The following is a 22,205-nucleotide window of genomic DNA, read 5'->3' as shown; positions in this document are numbered from 1 at the left end:
TGAAGTGTGTTGTGTAAGTGAAACGTGTTCCTGTCAGTGAAGCTTTATAGTTTATAGTGGCAGTGCAAAGTGTTTGAACAGTGAAATGTTTTTGAAGTGTTAGTGAAATCAGGATAGAATCAGTGAAATGTGTCGTAGTTCCAGTGCAGTGAGTGAGTTGACAGCGAAATGAGTGTAATGTTGAAAGGTACTTGTGCAGATATGAACATATCATACTCGTGGGTTTTAGTTCGAACTCAGGTTTAAGATACAAATTAGATTTATTTTAAATGTTATTTTAAGTGATCGTGCTTCATTTAATTTAGGATATTCCCGATTATTATTATTATTATTATTATTATTATTATTATTATTATTATTATTATTATTAGTAGTAGTAGTAGTAGTAGTAGTAGTATTATTATTATTATTATTATTATTATTATTATTATTATTATTATAAATTATTGTTAGTATTAATTATTAGTATTATTATTAATTGTATTTTTAATTAATAAGTTTATTATTGTCATTATTGAGTGTAATTAGTTACCACTGCCACCGGGTATATACCCATTGCAGTGTGAATAAATACATGCACATACATACATATAATAGCCTATTTCATTTTTTATTTAATTTTATTTCATTTTTAATTTAAATTAATTTTATTTTTATTTTATTTAATTTCATATTTTATATTTTATTTTATTTTTATTTCATTTTATATTTTATTTTGTATTTTATTTTAACCTATTTTATTTTGTATTTTATTTTATATTTCATTTTATATTTCATTTCATATTTTATTTTATTTTAGTTTATTTTATTTTGTTTTATATTTTATTTTATTTCATTTCAATTTTAATATGTTTTATTTCATTTTTTATTTTATTGTATTTCATATTTTATTTTTTTATTTCATTTTTTATTTTATTTCATTTCAATTTTTATTTTCTTTTATTTCATTTCTTATTTTATTTCATTTCATATTTTATTTTATTTCATTTCATTTCTCCTTTTATTTTATTCCATTTTTTATTTTATATTTTAAACCATGTCATTTTATATTTTATTTCATTTCATTTTATATTTTATTTTATTTTATTTTGTTTTATTTTATTTTATGCTATTTTATATTTTAAGTTATTTTATATTTTATGTTATTTTATATTTTATTTTTTATTTTACTTTATATATTATTTTATTTTATCATTCATTTTATTTTTATTTTATTTTATTTTACTTTATTTTATTTTATATCTTACTTTATTTTAGTTTATTTTATTTTGTTTTACATTTTATTTTATTTTATAACTTATTTTATTTTATTTTATACTTTATTTTAAGTTACATTTTATTTTATATTTTATTTTATATTTTATTTTATATTTTATTTTATTTCATATTCTATTTTATATTTTATTATATTTTATTTTCTTTTATTTTATTTTGTATTCTATTTTATTTTATATTTTATTATATATTTTATATTTTATTTTTTACTCTATTTTATACTTAATTTTATAATTTTTTCTATATTTTATTTTATTATATTTCACTTCATTTTATTTTTATTTCATTTTTTATTTTATTCTATTTCATTTTTTATTTTATTTTATTTCATTTTATATTTCATTTTATTTCATTTTATATTTTATTTTACTTCATTTTATATTTTATTTTATTTCATTTTTTATTTAATTTTATTTCATTTTATATTATGTTTTATATTTTATTTTTCATTATATTGTACTTCATTATTTATTTTAAATTATTTCTTATTTTGTTTTATTCTATGTTTTATTTTATATTTTATTTTATTTTTATTACACTTCATTTTATTTTACTTTTTACTATATTATATTTTATTTTATTTCATATTTAATTTAATTTAATTTTCTCATTTTATAATTTATTTTATTCCATTTTCGTGGTTTGATGAAGATTGTTGCATGGTAATAGAAAGAAGGAAACAGGTAAAATTGAAATTCTTACAGGATCCAGTTGAGGAGAAGAGAGATAATTATTTCAATCAAAGACGGGAAGCAAGTCGTACACTTAGGAATAAAAAGAGAGGTTACTTGAATGAAAAACTGAATGAGGTAGAAACAAATATTAAGAATAAAAACATTCGAGATTTATATAAGGGTATAAAGGAATTTAAGAACGGATATCAGCCAAGGGTAAACGTGATCAAGGATGAGAATGGTGACTTGCTTGCAGACTCTCCATCAATCCTAAACAGATGGAAAAACTGTTTTGCGCAACTACTAAATGTACATAGGCCAAATTCAAATGATCGGGACGAAATTCAAATTCAAACTGCTGAGCCATTTATACCCGAACCCATGCATTCGGAAGTCGAAATTGCGATAGAAAATCTGAAAAAGTGCAAGTCTCCAGGTATCGATCAAATTCCAGCAGAATTAATACAAGAGGGTGGAAGTGCATTATACAGCGAAATTTATAAACTTGTGCTTGCTATTTGGGAAAAGGAAATTGTACCAGAACAATGGAAGGAGTCCATAATAATGAATCGGTCATTGCAGAAAGGGGATAAGTCATAAAATCTTACTTTTGAGATAATCAATAAAAACTGTTTTCTTCTTCCAATACTGGAGTAATCATTATAAATATTTTTTCTTACTTTGTTTATGAATAGTGAAGTATAATACATCATGTTAGACATCTGATATCTCAAACACTTTTGTTTAAAGTTGTTTAATCGAACCATGACTTATCCCCTTTCTGCAAGGAATTGTCAAATATAAAAGAAAAAAAATATAATTTACAATTTTGGGCTAATGTAATATTTGAAAACAAACTAAATATTAATAATTACAATGATAACGATATTTTTGTGTGTAATTACTACATTACTGTCACCATTTACATAATTATTTTTGCATTTTAATCATTATTCCTACTACAGAAATGTACCAATATGTGATTTTATATCACAGTTTTAAATCGAAACTCTACTTTTAAACTAATACTTAAAAACTGCATATAGGAGAGCACAATAACCGTACACTAAAACGCTACACAAAATTATTTGTTTCAATTGTTACAGAGTGTATTGTTAGACGTTGGAAGCCACGTCGTCTGTAGATTCTTTGTCACAAGGTGGCCAGTTCAGGATCTCTTCGTAAAAGAAAGTGTGTTCCAATGGAATGTATTGCCTCACTTTCGATACGTCTCCAGGTTTTTTTCGTATTAATGGGAATTTTCCCATTGTATGCTTTTGTGTAGGCATTACTATGAGTCCAGAACCTGGTTTTTTCATACAGAATCTGTGTTTCCTCATTTCACTACCAATGAACAAACTGGCAGTCACACACCCCGGATCAACTTTAGAGTAAACAAATTCACTGAACTGTGCTGAAGAAAACATATTCTTATCTTACCCTTTCTTCCTCAGTGTGTCTAATGAGTAGGTGGTTTTCTTGTAATACTCTGGCCACCAGTATTTAAAATTCAAAATATCATCAGTAGTAACTGATTCTACAGAAAATCTGTTGTCTGTGTTTGCCTGGTAGACCAAGGTATTGTATTGGTCTGGCACGTAGGCTATACCCTGTCTGTCTTCCTTAGTTTGCGCTTCACTACACCAAAGTTGCGGTCACAGGGAAGAAATGAATGGCCTCGTTGTGGAAAATAATGAATGATTTTGTTAAATCTCCCCATTTGGGTCAGTGCGAGCAACAATCGAATTAAGGTGTGATTTTTATTTTACCCTCCACAGTTAACAGAGAAAAATACAATTCCTTGACTGAAGAAGGGACATTATTTTCAATGTAGTTCAGAAGGAACACAGTTCATTTGAAGATTTGTGGCCTATACCGTCATGATAGGAATAGAAGTGCGCCGTATGGTCTTTGAAATTGTGAATGTTGAAAATTGATGACCCAAAGTTGCGTCTAAACAAACAAAGAGTAGTTTCTTACCCACATTGTTCTCCTGTCGTACGGGCTGCTACAGACTTCCCAATGGAATTGACGTTTCAACGCCTTCAGTTTATTTTTCTTATTTACATTTCTGCAGTAGTTAATATCATTGCGTTTACGTTTGCCACTAATAACACAGTTTTCTTCCCCTGGGTCACTTACTACTTCTAGCTTATCTGTCATTTTCCTTATCACCTGATGGGCGCGTAACTTATTAGATCCGCGGCACTCTGTTGCGTCACGTCGTCAGTCAGTGCAGAAAGAAGGTAAGTCGCTGACTTGTCCCCTTTCTGCAATGACTGCGCTCCTTATGGTACTCTGCTTTGCGTTGAGAATGAGCAAATTTGTCCCATTTCTGTATCGAAATGTGTGTCTAGATCTGGAGAAAGCAATGGTACTCTTAACTCATTTTCGCGTTTTTCATGACTTTCTGCAATGACCGATTCATGTACCTATTTTTAAGAAGGGGGACAAAACCAACTGTGGTAACTTTCGAGGAATATCACTTTTGTTGACGTCGTACAAAATTTTGTCCAATATTCTTTTGAGAAGATTAACTCCATATGTAGATGAAATTATTGGGGATCATCAGTGTGGTTTTAGGCGTAATAGATCGACTATTGATCAGATTTTTTTTATATTCGACAGATAATGGAGGAAAAAATGAGAGTATAAGGGTACAGTACAACAGTTATTCATAGATTCCAAAAAGGCGTATGGCTCGGTTAAGAGGGAAGTATTATATGATATTCTTATTAAATTTGGTATTCCCAAGAAACTAGTTCGAATAATTAAAATGTGTCTCAGTGAAACATACAGCAGAGTCCGTATAGGTCAGTTTCTATCTGATGCTTTTCCAATTCACTGCGGGCTAAAGCAGGGAGATGCACTATCACCTTTACTTTTTAACTTCGCTTTAGAATATGTCATTAGGAAAGTTCAGGATAACAGGCAGGGTTTGGAATTGAACGGGTTACATCAGCTTCTTGTCTATGCGGATGACATGAATATGTTAGGAGAAAATCCACAAACGATTAGGGAAAACACGGAAATTTTACTTGAAGCAAGTAAAGCGATCGGTTTGGAAGAAAATCCCGAAAAGACAAAGTATATGATTATGTCTCGTGACCAGAATATTGCACGAAATGGAAATATAAAAGTTGGAAATTTATCCTTCGAAGATGTGGAAAAATTCAAATAACTTGGAGCAACAGTAACAAATATAAATGACACTCAGGAGGAAATTAAACGCAGAATAAATATGGGAAATGCGTGTTATTATTCGGTTGAGAAGCTTTTATCATCTAGTCTGCTGTCAAAAAATCTGAAAGTTAGAATTTATAAAACAGTTATATTACCGGTTGTTCTTTATGGTTGTGAAACTTGGACTCTCAGAGAGGAACATAGGTTAAGGGTGTTTGAGAATAAGATGCTTAGGAAAATATTTGGGGCTAAGAGGGATGAAGTTACAGGAGAATGGAGAAAGTTACACAACGCAGAACTGCACGCATTGTATTCTTCACCTGAAATAATTAGGAACATTAAATCCAGATGTTTGCGATGAGCAGGGCATGTAGTACATATGGGCGAATCCAGAAATGCATATAGAGTGTTAGTTGGGAGACCGGAGGGAAAAAGACCTCTGGGGAGGCCAAGACGTAGATGGGAGGATAATATTAAAATGGATTTGAGGGAGGTGGGATATAATGATAGAGACTGGATTAATCTTGCACAGGATAGGGACCGATGGCGGGCTTATGTGAGGGCGGCAATGAACCTTCGGGTTCTTTAAAAGCCATTTGTAAGTACGTAAGTAAGTATTTTATACCAGTTTATATTTTATTTTATCTTATATTTATTTCATATTTTATTTTCTATTTTATTTTATTTTGTTTTTATTTTATTTCATTATGTCTGATTTTTAATTTAATTTTATTTCAATTTTATTTTATTCTATTTCATTTTATATAATATTTTATTTTATTTTATATTTCATTTCATTCAATTTTATACTTTATTTTATTTTATTTTTATGTTATTTCATTTTTATTTTATTTTATTTCATTTTTTAATTTACTTTATTTCATTTTTTTATTTTATTTCAATTTTTATTATATCTTGTTTTATATTTTATTTTATTTCATTTCTTACTTTATTTGAAGTCATTTTATATTTTATTTCATTTTTATTTTATTTTTTGTCATTTAATAATTTATTTTATTTTATTTTTTATTTTACTTTATGTTATTTTATATTATAAGCTATTTTATATTTTATTTGATTTCATATTTTATTTGATTTTATATTTAATGTGTTTTATTTTATATTTTATGTTACTTTATATTTTATTTCACTTCATTTCATTTTTTTATTTTATTTCATTTTATATTTTATTTTACTTTATTTTATATTTTATTTTAGTTTATTTTATCTTGGTTTATATTTTATTTTATTTTATATTTTAGAACTTATTTATTATATTTTATACTTTATTTCATATTACATTTTATTTTATATTTTATTTAATTTTAATTTACATTTCAATTTATTTTATATTTTATTTTATTCTATTTCATATTTTATTTTATTTTATGTTATATTTTATTTTACTTCATATTTTATTTTTTATTATATTTTGTTTAATTTCATATTTCATCTTATTTCAAACTTTATTTCATTTTACGTTTTATTTTATTATATATTTTATTTCGTTTTATGTTTTATTTCATTTTTATTTTATTTTATTTTATTTTTATTTTTTATTTTATTTTATTTTTATTTTTTATTTTATTTTATTTTGTATTTCATGTCATTTCATTTTATTTAATTTCATTTTATTTATTCTATTTAATTTTATTTATTTTGTTTATTTTATTTATTTTCTTACTTATTTAATTGTTTATTAATTTTTTATTTACGTATTTTCTTATTTATTTATTTATTTATTCTGGTGTAGTTAAGGCCATTAGGCCTTCTCTTCCACACCGCCAGAAATACAAATAAAATAATAGACAGACAGATAGATAGATAGATAGATAGATAGATAGATAGATAGATAGATAGATAGATAGATAGATAGATAGATAGATAGGTAGATAGGTAGGTAGGTAGGTAGGTAGGTAGGCAGGCAGGCAGGCAGGCAGGCAGGCAGGCAGGCAGGCAGGCAGGCAGGCAGGCAGGCAGGCAGGCAGGCAGGCAGGCAGGCAGGCAGGCAGACAGACAGACAGACAGACAGACAGACAGACAGACAGACAGACAGACAGACAGACAGACAGACAGACAGACAGACAGACAGACAGACAGACAGACAGACAGACAGACAGACAGACAGACAGACAGACAGATAGATAGATAGATAGATAGATAGATAGATAGATAGATAGATAGATAGATAGATAGATAGATAGATAGATAGATACTTTGTTGCTTGGACATAAGTACATTATGCATAGCAACATCAATATAATTAAAATCGTGCAAAATATTTGCCAAGTTAAAATATTTGTTAATGCTATACAAACTGTGTTCATACAATTTTCTTTTAATTAACGTTTTGAATGAGTCATAATTTATATTTTTAGTTGAATTTGGTAAGCTATTATAAACTTCAGAAACATATAATAAAAACTGTTTTGTATAGTCTTGTATCTGAATAAATCAAGTCTTATATCGTTACAACTTCTCGTATGGTATTCGTGAAAATGCAAGTTCAAAGGGAAATTATCTATATTCATTTTGGTATATATCAAACATTGCAATACATATAGCGATAGAAGAGTAAGAATTTTACAGGTTTGAAATAAAGGTTTACAATGTTCTTTTGGTCCAACACCACAAATAGTTGTCACTGCTTTCTTCTGTAATTTAAAAATATTAAAAGATGAACTATGATTCCCTCATAATAAAACACCATATTGAAGATGACTATGAATATATGAAAAATATACTGTTAATAGCACTTTAGTATCCACAGTTTTGGACAATCATCGTAACGTAAATATTCCTTTAGATCTAGATAAATCTAACTATGAACAGAGTAAAACCCAACGAAAATATGATTCCTTTTCCTCTTTCTGATCACTTTCAACAACGAATCAATATGTACATATAAAATTTAATTTATATTGGAAGCTTTTTACCCCTTGACCGCTGTGCACCCACTTATATCGTACCGTGTTTTTTTTTTTTTAATATGACTTGGAAAACTATATCTCACAAATTCAGACCATATTATATTAATTCTTATTTTATACACAGAATACAGATACAATATAAACTTGCAATAAATAATTTTTTAACATAAAGACTAATATTCTTTGAGACATATAGGCTTAGCGACATTTTACAAATTAAGAGATTGTTATTTCCACAACGCATAACATACTACATTTGCAATGTGATTACACTGATAGAATTTCGCAGTAACATATTTTCGGACGTGAACAACAATATTTTGAGAGACGTACATTTTAGAATTAATACAGTGCTATTTTCAGTCGGCTTACATACATTCACATACTACATTAGCAACATGACAGAAATATAATTGAATTTCTTTTTAATATGTGTAAAATCTTTTTTCCCATTCCTTCGTATAATGTGAAAAACACGCAGTTTTTAAGTCAGTGTCTGCAACTTTGAGCTACTGTCCTTGAGCTTCATTTTAATATGGTCATTACAAATGCTAGTCGCACTGGAAGTGCAGTTGCTTAAAATCGAATGGATATCATAGCATTACGTGAGATAAAAACATCTTATCCTTTCGTTTTTCCAGTTAATATTGCGACTTCTATTACGTTTCGCATGAGTTCTTCATTCCAATTCATGTTGGCGCATAATTTTGGTGGGTCAACATTTCGCAATTGTAGGGCCTACTTCTGGTTACTCAATATTAAGTAAATTATGTGTTAGAAATTCTTGTAGTTTGAAAGAATTCTAGAATTCAGTTACATAAAACACAGTCTGCTCATTCTCTGCATCGAGAAATTCATAATAGTACAATGACTGTACATAATAGCGAATACCTTACTATAATAATACCGGACAGCTGTATACTATAATCTTTTCGCTATAAGAAAAATCGTAATGTAAACAATAGCACGTGACTGAAGTGAGGCTTCATTGGCCAGTGTTTGGCGCCATAGATTCTCAGTACGTGTTCCCGCCTACTGTTGTACATTATGTTTCATGTTAAACATTTCCCGTTACTCGTCAAGAATGCCTAACCTGACTACTATGCATTCGTTTGCTTAGGAAACATTTACTTTATAATTACTATAATTAAATTATTTTTAAGTCTTATGTCTTCACAATGGACAGTTGAGGGTGCAGAAGCCATACTACAGTACCATGTGCTTACGTGAAAAACTAGGAGCTCAAGTGACGCCAGCTTGTTACAAGAACAGACTACCTCGGTATTAGGCCTACTGTTTGTATTCATCCGCGTTCATAGTGCATAACAAAATATAAAAGTAGCTTTTCTTTTACATATCGTTTTACATATGAGTGAAGTTATATGTTTCATCGTATTTAACAACTAGAATTCAATTTTTTACTTTCAAATAATACAAGATTATGGTTTCCAAATACGAACTATATTTTCCTGCTTCGTGTGAGTGTTTCGACTGGGAGCCAATCACGGGTGTGACAGCCACGTGCTTGTGTTTACATTAGGATTTTTCTTACAGCGAAAACAGTACAGCAGCAGTGACGTGAGTGCGAAATATCGCAGACTTGATATCTAGCGGAGCGGCGTGGAATTACGTCCACAAATACAAATATTAATTGAATAGTACCGTATTTAATGTAACATTATTTTATATCTAAGCTGCATATTATGAGAAATATTGCATGCTTCATATTATTTTCCGTAATTAATTTTGTGTATGTTTTCTTTGCTTTAGTGAGACAAATTAATTCTGACATTAAGAATGAATTTACAATAACGCTTTATGTACCCATTGCTGACAATTGCAAAGATAAAAATGGTAGTTATCTGATGCTTGTAATAATTATTAAAGGCATGTGGACAACAATAAAACTTAATTTGCTGAAACCTTACAATTTCCAATGTATTTTAACTTCTATTCACTTATTAGGCCTAAATAAAAAAAGCTAATTTTTATTTTTCTATTAACACAGAGACAAAGGCATTAGGGCTAATAAAGAATTTTGTTGACTCGCGTTTTATAATCCCTCAGAAATCGAAAGTACGATTTGAAGCAGTTTGTAATGCTGTAATTGTAGCAATTATTATAGACAGGACATATACATGCTGACATTTTAACGCAGCACTAATTAATAAAACTATTAACTAGCCCAGCAACAATATACATTGCAGTTGATTACAGCTTGTTTCGCAAGTATCTCCACACCGGCCGCCTAGGTAGCAGCACCAGCATCGTTCGCGCGCAGAACTCCTAGCTGTCCGGTATTATTACTTACTTACTGGCTTTTAAGGAACCCGGAGGTTCATTGCCGCCCTCACATAAGCCCGCCATCGGTCCCTATCAAGAGCAAGATTGATCCATTCTCTATCATCATATCCCACCTCCCTCAAATCCATTTCTATATTATCTTCCCATCTACGTCTCGGCCTCCCTAGAGGTCTTTTTTCCCTCCGGCCTCCCAACTAATACTCTATATGCATTTCTGGATTCGCCCATACGTGCTACATGCCCTGCCCATCTCAAACGTCTGGATTTAATGTTCCTAATTATGTCAGGTGAAGAATACAATGCGTGCAGTTCTGTGTTGTGTAACTTTCTCCATTCTCCTGTAATTTCATCCCTCTTAGCCCCAAATATTTTCCTAAGCATCTTATTCTCAAACACCCTTAACCTATGTTCCTCTCTCATAGTGAGAGTCCAAGTTTCACAACCGTAAAGAACAACCGGTAATATAATTGTTTTATAAATTCTAACTTTCAGGTTTTTTGACAGCAGACTGGATGATAAAAGCTTCTCAACCGAATAATAACAGGCATTTCCCATATTTATTCTGTGTTTAATTTCCTCCCGAGTATCATTTATATTTGTTACTGTTGCTCCAAGATATTTGAGCTTCTCCATCTCTTCGAAAGATAAATTTCCAATTTTTATATTGCCATTTCGCACAATATTTCCGTCACGAGACATAATCATATACTTTGTCTTTTCAGGATTTACTTCCAAACCTATTTCTTTACTTACTTCCAGTAAAATCCTCGTGTTTTCCCTAATCGTTTGTGGGTTTTCTCCTAACATATTCACGTCATCCGCATAGACAAGCAGCTGATGTAACCCGTTCAATTCCAAACTCTCTCTGTTATCCTGGACTTTCCTAACGGCATACTCTAGAGCAAAGTTAAAAAGTAAAGGTGATAGTGCATCTCCTTGCTTTAGCCCACAGTGAATTGGAAATGCATCTGACAGAAATTGACCTATACGAACTCTGCTGTACGTTTCACTGAGACACATTTTAATTAATCGAACTAGTTTCTTGGGAATACCAAATTCAATAAGAATATCATATGAAACTTCTCTCTTAACCGAGTCATATGCCTTTTTTAAATCTATGAATAACTGATGCACTGTACCCTTATACTCCCATTTTTTCTCCATTATCTGTCGAATACAAAATATCTGGTCAATAGTTGATCTATTACGCCTAAAACCACACTGATAATCCCCAATAATTTCATCTACATATGGAGTTAATCTTCTCAAAAGAATATTGGATAAAATTTTGTACGACGTCAACAAAAGTGATATTCCTCGAAAGTTACTACAGTTAGTCTTGTCCCCCTTTTTAAAGATAGGTACGATTATGGACTCCTTCCATTGTTCTGGTACAATTTCCTTTTCCCAAATAGCAAGTACAAGCTTATAAATTTCGCTATATAATGCGCTTCCACCCTCTTGTATTAATTCTGCTGGAATTTGATCGATCGGTATTATTATAGTAAGGTATTTGATAATACGGTCCTGGACTGCGTAAAAATACTTATTGCACGAATTATCTAGTTTTAGCCTTCATGATGTGTATCAACAATATTATTTAATTTCGTGTTATAATTTCCATAGCCTCGCGAAAGTCATGTTGAATATAACAGACAATAATAAAGAACAATTGACTGCAGAAAATTGCATTTTAATATTATACGTGAATGGTTCATCGTGTTTATTTTTAGGTTTTATTTGTTTAATTAATTTAACGTCCATCTGCACAATTTTAATGTAGCCTATGTTTTTCTCCTGGTTATGAAGGTTTACTGTACAAACTTTGGCACATATCAGTCAAAGCGTGTAGATTTGTATAGAGAACATGCATACATACATATTCACATTCACTTTTATAATATTAAGATATGAAAGAACATTCAATTGTTTATATATCTCATTCATTTGATTTTGCATCTTTTGTTTTCTATCATCGCCTGGCAACCTGGATTATTGTTATTGTTGGTTATAGCTGAAGATAATAAAGCTACAAAAACTTATTGAGCATTTCATGTAATAGTTCTGTTTGTATATTAAATTATTTTGAAATGGTGTATAGCCTTCAAGAGAGAACATAAATCATTCTCATTGATTAAATTTACGAAATTACACAAAATAATCTGTGTTTTCATCCTAAAATCAACTGATAATAACGAAGATTCTTATAATCACTACAGAATGACTCGTATTTAGATGAATTTTGTTTTCTTCCATGCACTGTTCTGATCGAAATGTGAAATTCTTGAGTGATGGCTCTGATTGATTCACCTTTTTTTAAAACATTTCCAATATTTGTAACTACTGCTTCAGCATAAGTACACATTTTCTTGTTTCCTGCCATGCTGCCAACGTGTACGAGTATCTGCACACTACTGCACTGGTTCAACTGGTTAGCCTTGTGCAGCACGGGACAGGATGCGTTGACTTACCTTGCATCGTGAAGTATACGAGAGTGAGCGTCTATTTGTGGAGTTGCACTGTATTCTATAGATGATACAGTAAAACCCCGATTATCCGACACCCTATTAACCGATCGACGGATTATCCGACTGTCTCTCTCTTTCTCTCTCTCCTCTCTCATTTTTTGCTGCAGAACAAAATATGAAGTCCTATACAGTTACTTATTGGAGGGGGTGTTTTTGTCAACCTGCTTTCAATGTAATGATCCCAATAACTTACACACAATTGTAAAATCCGTGTACCATTCTGTCCTTGTCCTACTATTGAAATGGCCGTACTGTGTAACTTATATTATGTAAAATGTCTTCCATGGGTGTGGAAAGTAACGAAAAAAGCGCAAATAATTTAGAGGTTGGGAAAGCAGAAACTTTATCTCATGTCGAATCAGAATAGGAGATTGGCGTTATAATTGTGCGCGATTTAATAAAAAAAAAGAGAGTAAAGTGTATAAAGTACGAGTACCTATGTAAATCTACAACACGAGACCTCTATTCCTATATATTCATACAGTAGACAACCATCACAAGGAGTTTCCTTGGCCCTTAAAACCGAACTTAATTTAGTTAACTTTTGATCTTCTAGCTAACATGTCAAAAACAAGACCATGGAGAAAATTAGGCCTATATGTTATGCACTTAATTTATGAAAATCTTTTATGGTATCGGTACGGATTATCCGATTTTTTCGATTAACCGTTCAGTTCACCCCTTTCATTACCACGGATAATAGAGGTTTTACTGTACATTAGCATTGAAGTTTTAAGACGTAGAATAAGTCAAGAGATACACAATTTCTTGACAAGATGAAGTGAGGCCATAGACTACCTGACATTTGCCTTACGGTTGGGTAAAACCTCGGTAAAAATTGTGAGATTATAAAATGTTGAATGGAGATCTTCACACTGAAGATGTATCTGTTAAGATATAACCTTAATCCCCTCTCAAGATGGCGGCAGGACTGATGAGGAAAATGGCGACAAGGCAAAACTAAACTTGAACCATTGCCCTGCACGCATGGTTATTACAACGGTGCATTTTATTACTGAAAGTGATAATGATAATATCCCAACTTTATTCTTATCCTATGTTTACATTCAAAAGCCTATATGTGAATAATATTGGAAAGTAAAAAAGTTAATGGTTTTATTGCCAAGAACTCAGGAGTAGTTAACAACAAAACAAAAACATTCAAAAGCTTCAAAGGAAGGAACTGATAAACATGTTAGCAGCACTGATCGAGATGCCACGTCTATTTACGTTTCTATAGCAACACTGTCCCTTCTTGTTTTGTTGACAGTTAGGGTAGAGTAGCATAAATCGCACCGCTTCCTAAATCGCACCACTGCTAATTTAAAACAAATTACTATAGTAGTGTGGCATCTAGTGGTATTGTTACAATCTACCATATGAACTTCCACCATGTCACTTGATTTCTGCCACTTCTTTGTGTCAGCAGCGTGGTGATAGTGTATCTAATATAATCGCTCAGGTGGATACATATTTAGTTAACATTTTGTAACTAAATAACGGATTTATATGCAAAGGAATCCATAATATTAAGATGTTATTCGTTTAAAGAGGTATTAAAGAACATTTAACTCTGTACGATTTTCGAACATGTGGTGATTATAGGCTAGAATGAAGGAAATAATAACTTATGACGTAGTTTCTCAATTCGCACCACTTTGTAGGTGCCTAATTTGCACCGGTGCGATATGAGCAACTGTAGCAATTCTAACCGTACAAAAGAAGGCCCCAAAAATTTTAACTGAACTAGGAATGCATCAGGTGGGTGCAATATCAAGTGGTGAAAAGAGCTTAATACAACAAGTGTATGTTGTACAAGCGCACCAGGTATTTTGTGCCACCTGTGACAATTTTTAAACGTCAAACAGTGCATCCTTCATTATCAGCTGGTGCTCCTCCAGGATCGTTATTTGTGTGCTCTGATTCAGGTTACCATTTGTCGAATAGCTCAAACATTTTATTTGCCACTCAAACCTGCCATAGAAAAAAGTGCTGTCCACTTATACGACCCATTCCAAAAATTTAGAAGCTAGATTATCTCGGCAAAATGGTATGCTCCTGTTTCAGCTTCCTCGTCATAATACTCATAGGCCCAGCCTTTAGATGTTTCTATCTTCAAATCATTTCAGACAGCTATATCATGAAGCAGTTCTTAGGTGGCTTCGAGATAATCGTGGAGAAAAGGTGACGCAGTTTACAGTCTGAACTGCCTGGTGAAGCACATGGCAAATGTATAACAATAAAACACGCATTCAGAAAGTTTAAATGTTACGTAATTTACGCTCTATTTTTTCAATTTCATTTGAAGATGCGTTACTCTCTTTCATTAATTTCAATAAACTTGTAATTTGCATTTAATATATTATTCATTCAAATACTCTTCAATATGTTCAATATTAAAAGCTTTCCTTCATCCTGTTCTCTGCAGATAAAGAGGTGCGATTTAAGAAACAGCAGGTGCTATTTAGGAAACTAGTTGCCTAAATGGCACCACTGACATGTGTTTCGAAAATGTCATTTTAATTAAAAAATATTAAATCAAATTCAAGGATTCTTTTTTACATCAAAGGTAAATGTTCTGGGAATGTATCTCTGTAAAGGAATAAAACCTGTATTGTTCAATAAAAATTATAAATGCTATAGTGATGCGATATAGGCAACCTTACCCTATAATTATTAGGGAAAGGAGGTTCATGCCCTAAAAACGTGAAGAATATGTATACTTTTATGCCGTAAAAATAGATAAATATGCTACAAAATATGCATTATCAGTCTGAGATTATTTTAACAGAATAATAAGGTATAGGTTACTTACGTTTAGCCTATGGATTATGAAGTGCTTGCCCCATTGCTGAATGCTCCATTTATGCTGTTACAGTCCACAACTAAGCAGTGACGTATGTTTTCTGTTGTCATTCTTCGCCTGTTGTCTCTCAGCATAGCTTTGTAGCGCGAAAAACTTCGTTCTACGTCACAAGAAGTAAGAGGGGCTTGCACAAAAGCTGTGAGCTATTCTATAGACAATTTTGTTGGTTTTTGGGGTGTTTTTCCTTCGAGAATATCTTGAATTTCTTTAAGTTGGTAATAGCCAGGGTTTTTGGAAAGAATATTTGCTGTTTTCTCGTTCACTTTATCTCCTACATTTCCGGGAACTGATGTTAAACTGGATATTATTCTATCGAAATCTGCTAAAGACTGCAGTAAAGGAATACCAATTGCTAACTTGAGAGGCTCCCTATGAGGGCGTCATCGTTACGTTCAAAATTCATAAACATAAATTAGTCGTGTTTACGAGGTTACACACTTTTAAAAACGAGGGAAAGACAAATAAATATACATAATATGCAGTTTCCCTGCACAAAAATGTTAAAATATGATGTTTTTATAAATAAAGGCAAAATATGCACTTTTATGCGCAATAAAAGTAATATCATTGTATTCAGAAATTTGTGATTCATGTAGATAATCTTTCAGCATATTCACACAACGATAGAAAACAAATATGCAAATTCATGAACTTCCTTTCCCTAATAATTATGTCTTTCTTCATAGTACGAAGTACAGAGAAAATTTAACGATGAACATTTTACACCTACCTGGGACTGGAGACAGGACCCTGTCGATACTGAATCCGTTAACTTTGAGTGCCTCTGATCACCCCTATTCCATTCCAAGGAGTGCTCTTGTGACAGTGTACAGTGCTCATCATATGGAGTTCTTGTGAGACGTATTTTCAAATGAAGAATTTCTTGTCACCACTTCGCCAATTGCACTTCTTCTGAAGTCAGCGACACACCTGCAACAAGATTGCCAAATCAAGACGTACCTACTTGTTAACACTAGGGCGCTTGCAGTTTCTGTTCACCTAGAACGCTCAAAAGGGTCAATTTAACGAGAATTATAGCCTACCATTTCATTCTCTGATAGGATATTCTTATGCATTTTTATTTCAGTATTTATATGTAGCTTTAACGAATATCTATATATATAATTTGAACTGGTAATGGAAATTACGGGAAAACGGCTGAACGGATTTTAATGAGTGACCCCCTCATTTTCATGCCTGGCGTCCAAAGTTTTTCGGAAAAGTAGTAGTTTTCAGTGAAATGTCAATTTTCCTTCATAATTTTCCTATTTTCCAAAATCCATCTGTTGTCAGTTTTGAGAATTATTTTATTCAATCACGGCCGACTTGATTGAATTTCAGAACAAAACCCACACTACAATAAACAATAGGCTATTACACGAAGGCAGGATTGCCGACATATTTAGAGCTCCATTCAATTTGTTATTAAAAACGGATTCTGCTGTGTATAATTTTCTGAGTACAGCTGTGTATTGGATATTCAAATCTACGAAATTTGAGGTGGTTTGATGACATTATTACCATTAGAAATTAAATATTATTATAGTTAATATCATGATGCATCTATTTTTTCATTAATTGTACATAATATTGATGCCATATTGATGACATGAAAGTGAAACGTTTTGTGGTTATGTACGCAAATGTAGAGAATATCTTAATTTAGATCTTCATTTCTATTACTGAGTGGCTGCTATATATAACTACAAAACTTAAGTAAGATAATAATATTGTTATTAAAAATCAAATATGTTTATACTTATTAACCCAGTGGGGTTGGGTCATTTTCATATACTTAATGGCGGTGTAGTGTAGATATTGATATGTGCCATTGTCTTCAGTATTACAGTTCCTAAGGAAAGATCAAAAGGTATTACTTACTGATAAAATAAGAGGCCTAGAAAATTTTGTAGTCTCCAGATAATTTCAGCAGGATCTCTTAGTAGGATAAAATGATTTTACGCTCTACATTTCAAGTTCTACATGCAGCAGCTATACGAAAATGCTATTGTTCGAAAGCTTAGCAAACCTGACATTTTTTTTTTAACTTTTGCCTACAACCCACAATGACCTGAAATAGCTACTGCTATCGTCCTGACATTGATACTTGCGTTTTCCGTTGAAACTCAAAAACTGAAGTTGGATAGGTTCAAGAGAAAGTATTTGGCCTAAAAAAAATCCATTCAGAGGGAGTACGTTTCATTATTCTGGAAGCAAATAACTATCAAAAAGACAAGTATTCTTCATTGAAAATAAATCTGAAAAATTTTTATTTGAACGTCTAACGAACTTAGTTTGCAGCAGTATTTGCTGCACAAGCCACTAGTATTGTGTAAAAGATCTCGGTGTAACTATTAATCATAATTTGACTTTTCATAATCACATATTTAACAATAACAAATAATGGTTTTAAAAATCTGGGTTTTATTATTAGAAATTCAAAAACTTTACAAAGCACTCCGACTTTGACACTCCTTTTTAATTGTCATGTTCGCGCTGAATTGGAATATGCCTCAGTAATTTAGTCACCCACTTGCAAATCATATAGTAATCAAATTGAAAAAATTCAAAAACGATTCTCAAGATATCTGTATTTTATAAAATATCATTATTCGGCCCTCCATAACAAAATTTTGTACAACAATCTACTTGCTGAATTTAATTTAATGTCTCTTGGAAGTCGTAGATTACTTGCTGAGCAACTTTTATTGTATAAAATATTCAACGGTCTACTGGATAATAGCGAAATATTATCACAAATCCAGATTAACGCTAGAACATCACATTTAAGAAATCATCGTCAATTGTTATATTATAAAAAACCAAACACTTCAGCACATAAAAATTCACCAGCGTTAAAAATGTGTTCAAATTTCAATGAAATATGTAAAACATGGGATCTACATTTCAGCATTTCTTACATGAAATATAAACATTTTCTTATTAATATACTGAAGGTAGTTGATTTTAAATAATATTGCTATCTATTTGTTACTCTGTAATTTGCCAATTATAGCTACACTTTACATTTTTGAGTTTGTATTTTTGTATTTTTCATTTATATCTATATTTAGGTAGTATCTATTTGTCTGTGTTTTTTAATTTTTAATTTGTATTTACACTTGTATCTTGCATTTATATCTGTTTTTATCTCTTTTTTCATGTTCTCTGCAATTCTATGTTTTAAACAAATATGTGTACTATTGTAATTGGGGCTTTGCCGTGTTATAGAAATAAATAAATAAATAAATAAATAAATAAATAAATAAATAAATAAATAAATAAATAAATAAATAAATAAATAAATAAATAAATATTGACTATTACGTTTATATCACATCATTCCATTTTCGACCACTGAAGTGTAATGACATTTTGAATATCAAACAATCAGTCATATATCGTGATAATTTTTACAGCTAGATTTATCACTATCAATTTATCGCAGGGCCGTTCTTTTGTTTAGTCAGTGCCCCAACTGTTTTTTTAATTGGGTTATTTTACGACGCTGTATCAACATCTAGGTTATTTAGCGTCTGAATGAAATGAAGGTGATAATGCCGGTGAAATGAGTCCGGGGTCCAGCGCCGAAAGTTACCCAGCATTTGCTCGTATTGGGTTGAGGGAAAACCCCGGAAAAACCTCAACCAGGTAACTTGCCCCGACCGGGATTCGAACCCGGGCCACCTGGTTCCGCAGCCAGACGCGCTGACCGTTACTCCACAGGTGTGGACTCCCAACTGTTTACCCGTAAATCGATGAGCATTACATTTACGCAATGAAGACGACATTCAAAACGGCGCAACATTTAGACACAAAATCTTCATGCATCTTAATTGAATGTACATTTTACACTTGATTCTTTCAATATTCTTCCGAGATTGCATGCATACGCGCATAGAAAATTGAGCCACTTAGATGCAGCTTTAGTCCCGTTACACACTACAGCGAGAATACGTTTGTCGAGCTTTGAAAATGCTTTCCTGTAGCACGGAGTAACGGTAGAAATAAGGCATAGTTGACATTGGTCCCGCTCCCGCAGATAACCCAACCTAATTGTAGTCTATAAAATTTGTGTTACGTAAATAAAATTGAAAAATTAATAGAAATTTATGTAACATCAGAGCATATCAAACCCAAAGACCTTGTATAGTATTATATACAAGGTCTTTGATCAAACTGCCTTCCATATAGTAGTGCAGTAAAATTCGTGTTTTAATTATCTATCCAGAGATGGCTCCATTGTATAGCAACATATTTCTCGCTGTAGTGTGAATACATAAGCATTGCTAGCTGTCTCCACACATATTACATAGTTCATAGTTCTCGGTGTAGTGTGTATTATAACGATGAAGTAGGGCGTACTAAATAAAGTGCGAAATGCTACTTCCACATCTACAACTTCATCTTCTAATTCCATGTCAATTGTAGGCTATCTGAAGAAAATGACTCTCTTTCATTCAGATTTGATAACTGCGTTTTCAGCAATTATTCATTTAATTAATATTACTTGTAATTAATGTATTAATCTGGTTGCATATATTACTCGTATAAAATGTTTAAATTAGATTATGATTCAGCAGATAATGAAAATGTATTTCTCTTATAATAATAAGAGAAAAGAGCAGTAGGCCTACATGTAAATAACATTGTTAAACCTGTATTTCGCTTTTCGTAAATTGGCATTGCTGAATAACATCCAATTTCTTTATTGCAATAATCGATATTCTTCTATTTCAACTTCACAATATCTGAATAGGTTAAGTATTCATAAATATACAATTAAGTTATTAACATTTTGTAAGCGAATGTTAGGGATATATTATTTACAGTTTTATTTTATTCACGAAACAGTCCTAATAAATATCAGACCTCTCGTGACCAGATTCACATCGATAAAAAAAGAGAACATTAAGCTTAAAAAAGGAGGACAGAGTTCGAAAAAAGGGGACAGAAAATATGTAGCCTACTTAGATTTAAGCTTGGGCCTATACCTATTATACTTTAAATTACGTCAATTCCTATTTTATTGCAAAATATTTACAGTACAGATTTAGGCTTATGCCATGCTTAAAAGAATATTAATATATATTTTATTACAAAACTAGCTGAAAGCAACCGGCGTTGCCCGGGTTGTTATTTTTGCTTCTTTTTTTCATTAAACTGATTGTTAGACTTTTCGGAAATCTCAGAAACTTAACTATAGACAACCAAAACGAATTGCCTTTAATAAGCTTTCTCATCCATCAAGATAAATCTTTACATCGCGTCATTTACATGAATTAATGAACTTCTTAGCCAAATGCCTGAAAGGATTAACTCAATTTAAAACAACTGCAGATCAGGCAACGAAAGAAAACATTTCATCACGTACCATACTTTCAAATGTTTTTGTTTGTGTGTGTATGTGTGTGTATACATATATATATATATATATATATATATATATATATATATATATATATGTGTGTGTGTATTTATTTATTCTGGCCTTCTCTTCCACATCACCAGAAATACAAATGAAATAATAAAAAAATAAAACTATAAAGTAAAACCAAACGAATATATATATATATATATATATATATATATATATATATATATATATATAGGCTACAGTCACACTAACTTTAAATGAGTTACCATTGTCTTGAAGTTCAGCAAAACAAAACCACGCCCCTCGGTCTCTATAGGCCCACTTAGCATTTATTAATGTTCTACAGATCTTACATTTTATCTCTGCCGGTCAGTGACTGTTAAATTAACTTACATTTTATCATTGTACCTTTCCATCAATCCATCTATCACTGTATCTATTCATCAATCAATCTATCATTATATCTACCCATCAATCCATCTATCATTGTATATTTTCATCAATACATCATTGCATCTATCCATCAATCCATCTATCATTTTATCCATCCCTCTATCATTGTATCTACCCATCAACCCGTCTATCTTTGAACCTATCCATCTATCCATCAATCATTGTAACTATCAATCAATTCAGCTATCATTGTACATAATCAACGACCCATCAATCATTACATCTATCCATCAATCATTGTATCTTTCCATCAATCCTTGTATCTATCCACCAATCAATGTATCTATCCACAAATCAATGTATCTATCCATAAATCCTCGTATCTACCCATTATTCATTGTATCTATCCAGCAATCCTTGTATCTATCTATTAATCAGTGTATCTATCCATCACTCATATTTAAACATCAGTTATTGTATCCATTATTCAATCATTGTGTCTATCAGTCTATCATTGTTTTATTCATCATTAATTGTGTCTATCCATCCATTATTTTGTCTATTCGCCTATCGTTGTGTCTATCAGTCTATCATTGTTTTTATTCATCATTGTGTCTATCATCCATTATTTTGTTTATTCGCCTATCGTTGTGTCTATCCGTCTATCATTGTGTT

General features: G+C 31.2%; 1 protein-coding gene across 6 annotated transcripts in view; it reads right to left on the bottom strand.

Moving 5' to 3' along the window:
- The window catches only part of LOC138710867 (uncharacterized), a 2,470,114-nt gene that overhangs the window by 5,475 nt on the left and 2,442,434 nt on the right, over nucleotides 1-22,205 (bottom strand). For all 6 annotated transcript variants that reach the window (XM_069842040.1, XM_069842041.1, XM_069842042.1 and 3 more), the window contains one exon: nucleotides 16,491-16,690. The gene's annotated coding sequence lies outside the window, so the exon portion shown is untranslated. The remainder of the gene's footprint in view (nucleotides 1-16,490; nucleotides 16,691-22,205) is intronic.

This window comes from Periplaneta americana, chromosome 12 (assembly GCF_040183065.1).
Source record: "Periplaneta americana isolate PAMFEO1 chromosome 12, P.americana_PAMFEO1_priV1, whole genome shotgun sequence".
NCBI classification, from domain to species: Eukaryota; Metazoa; Arthropoda; class Insecta; order Blattodea; family Blattidae; genus Periplaneta; species Periplaneta americana.
This window is presented reverse-complemented; position numbering and strand designations above follow the sequence as displayed.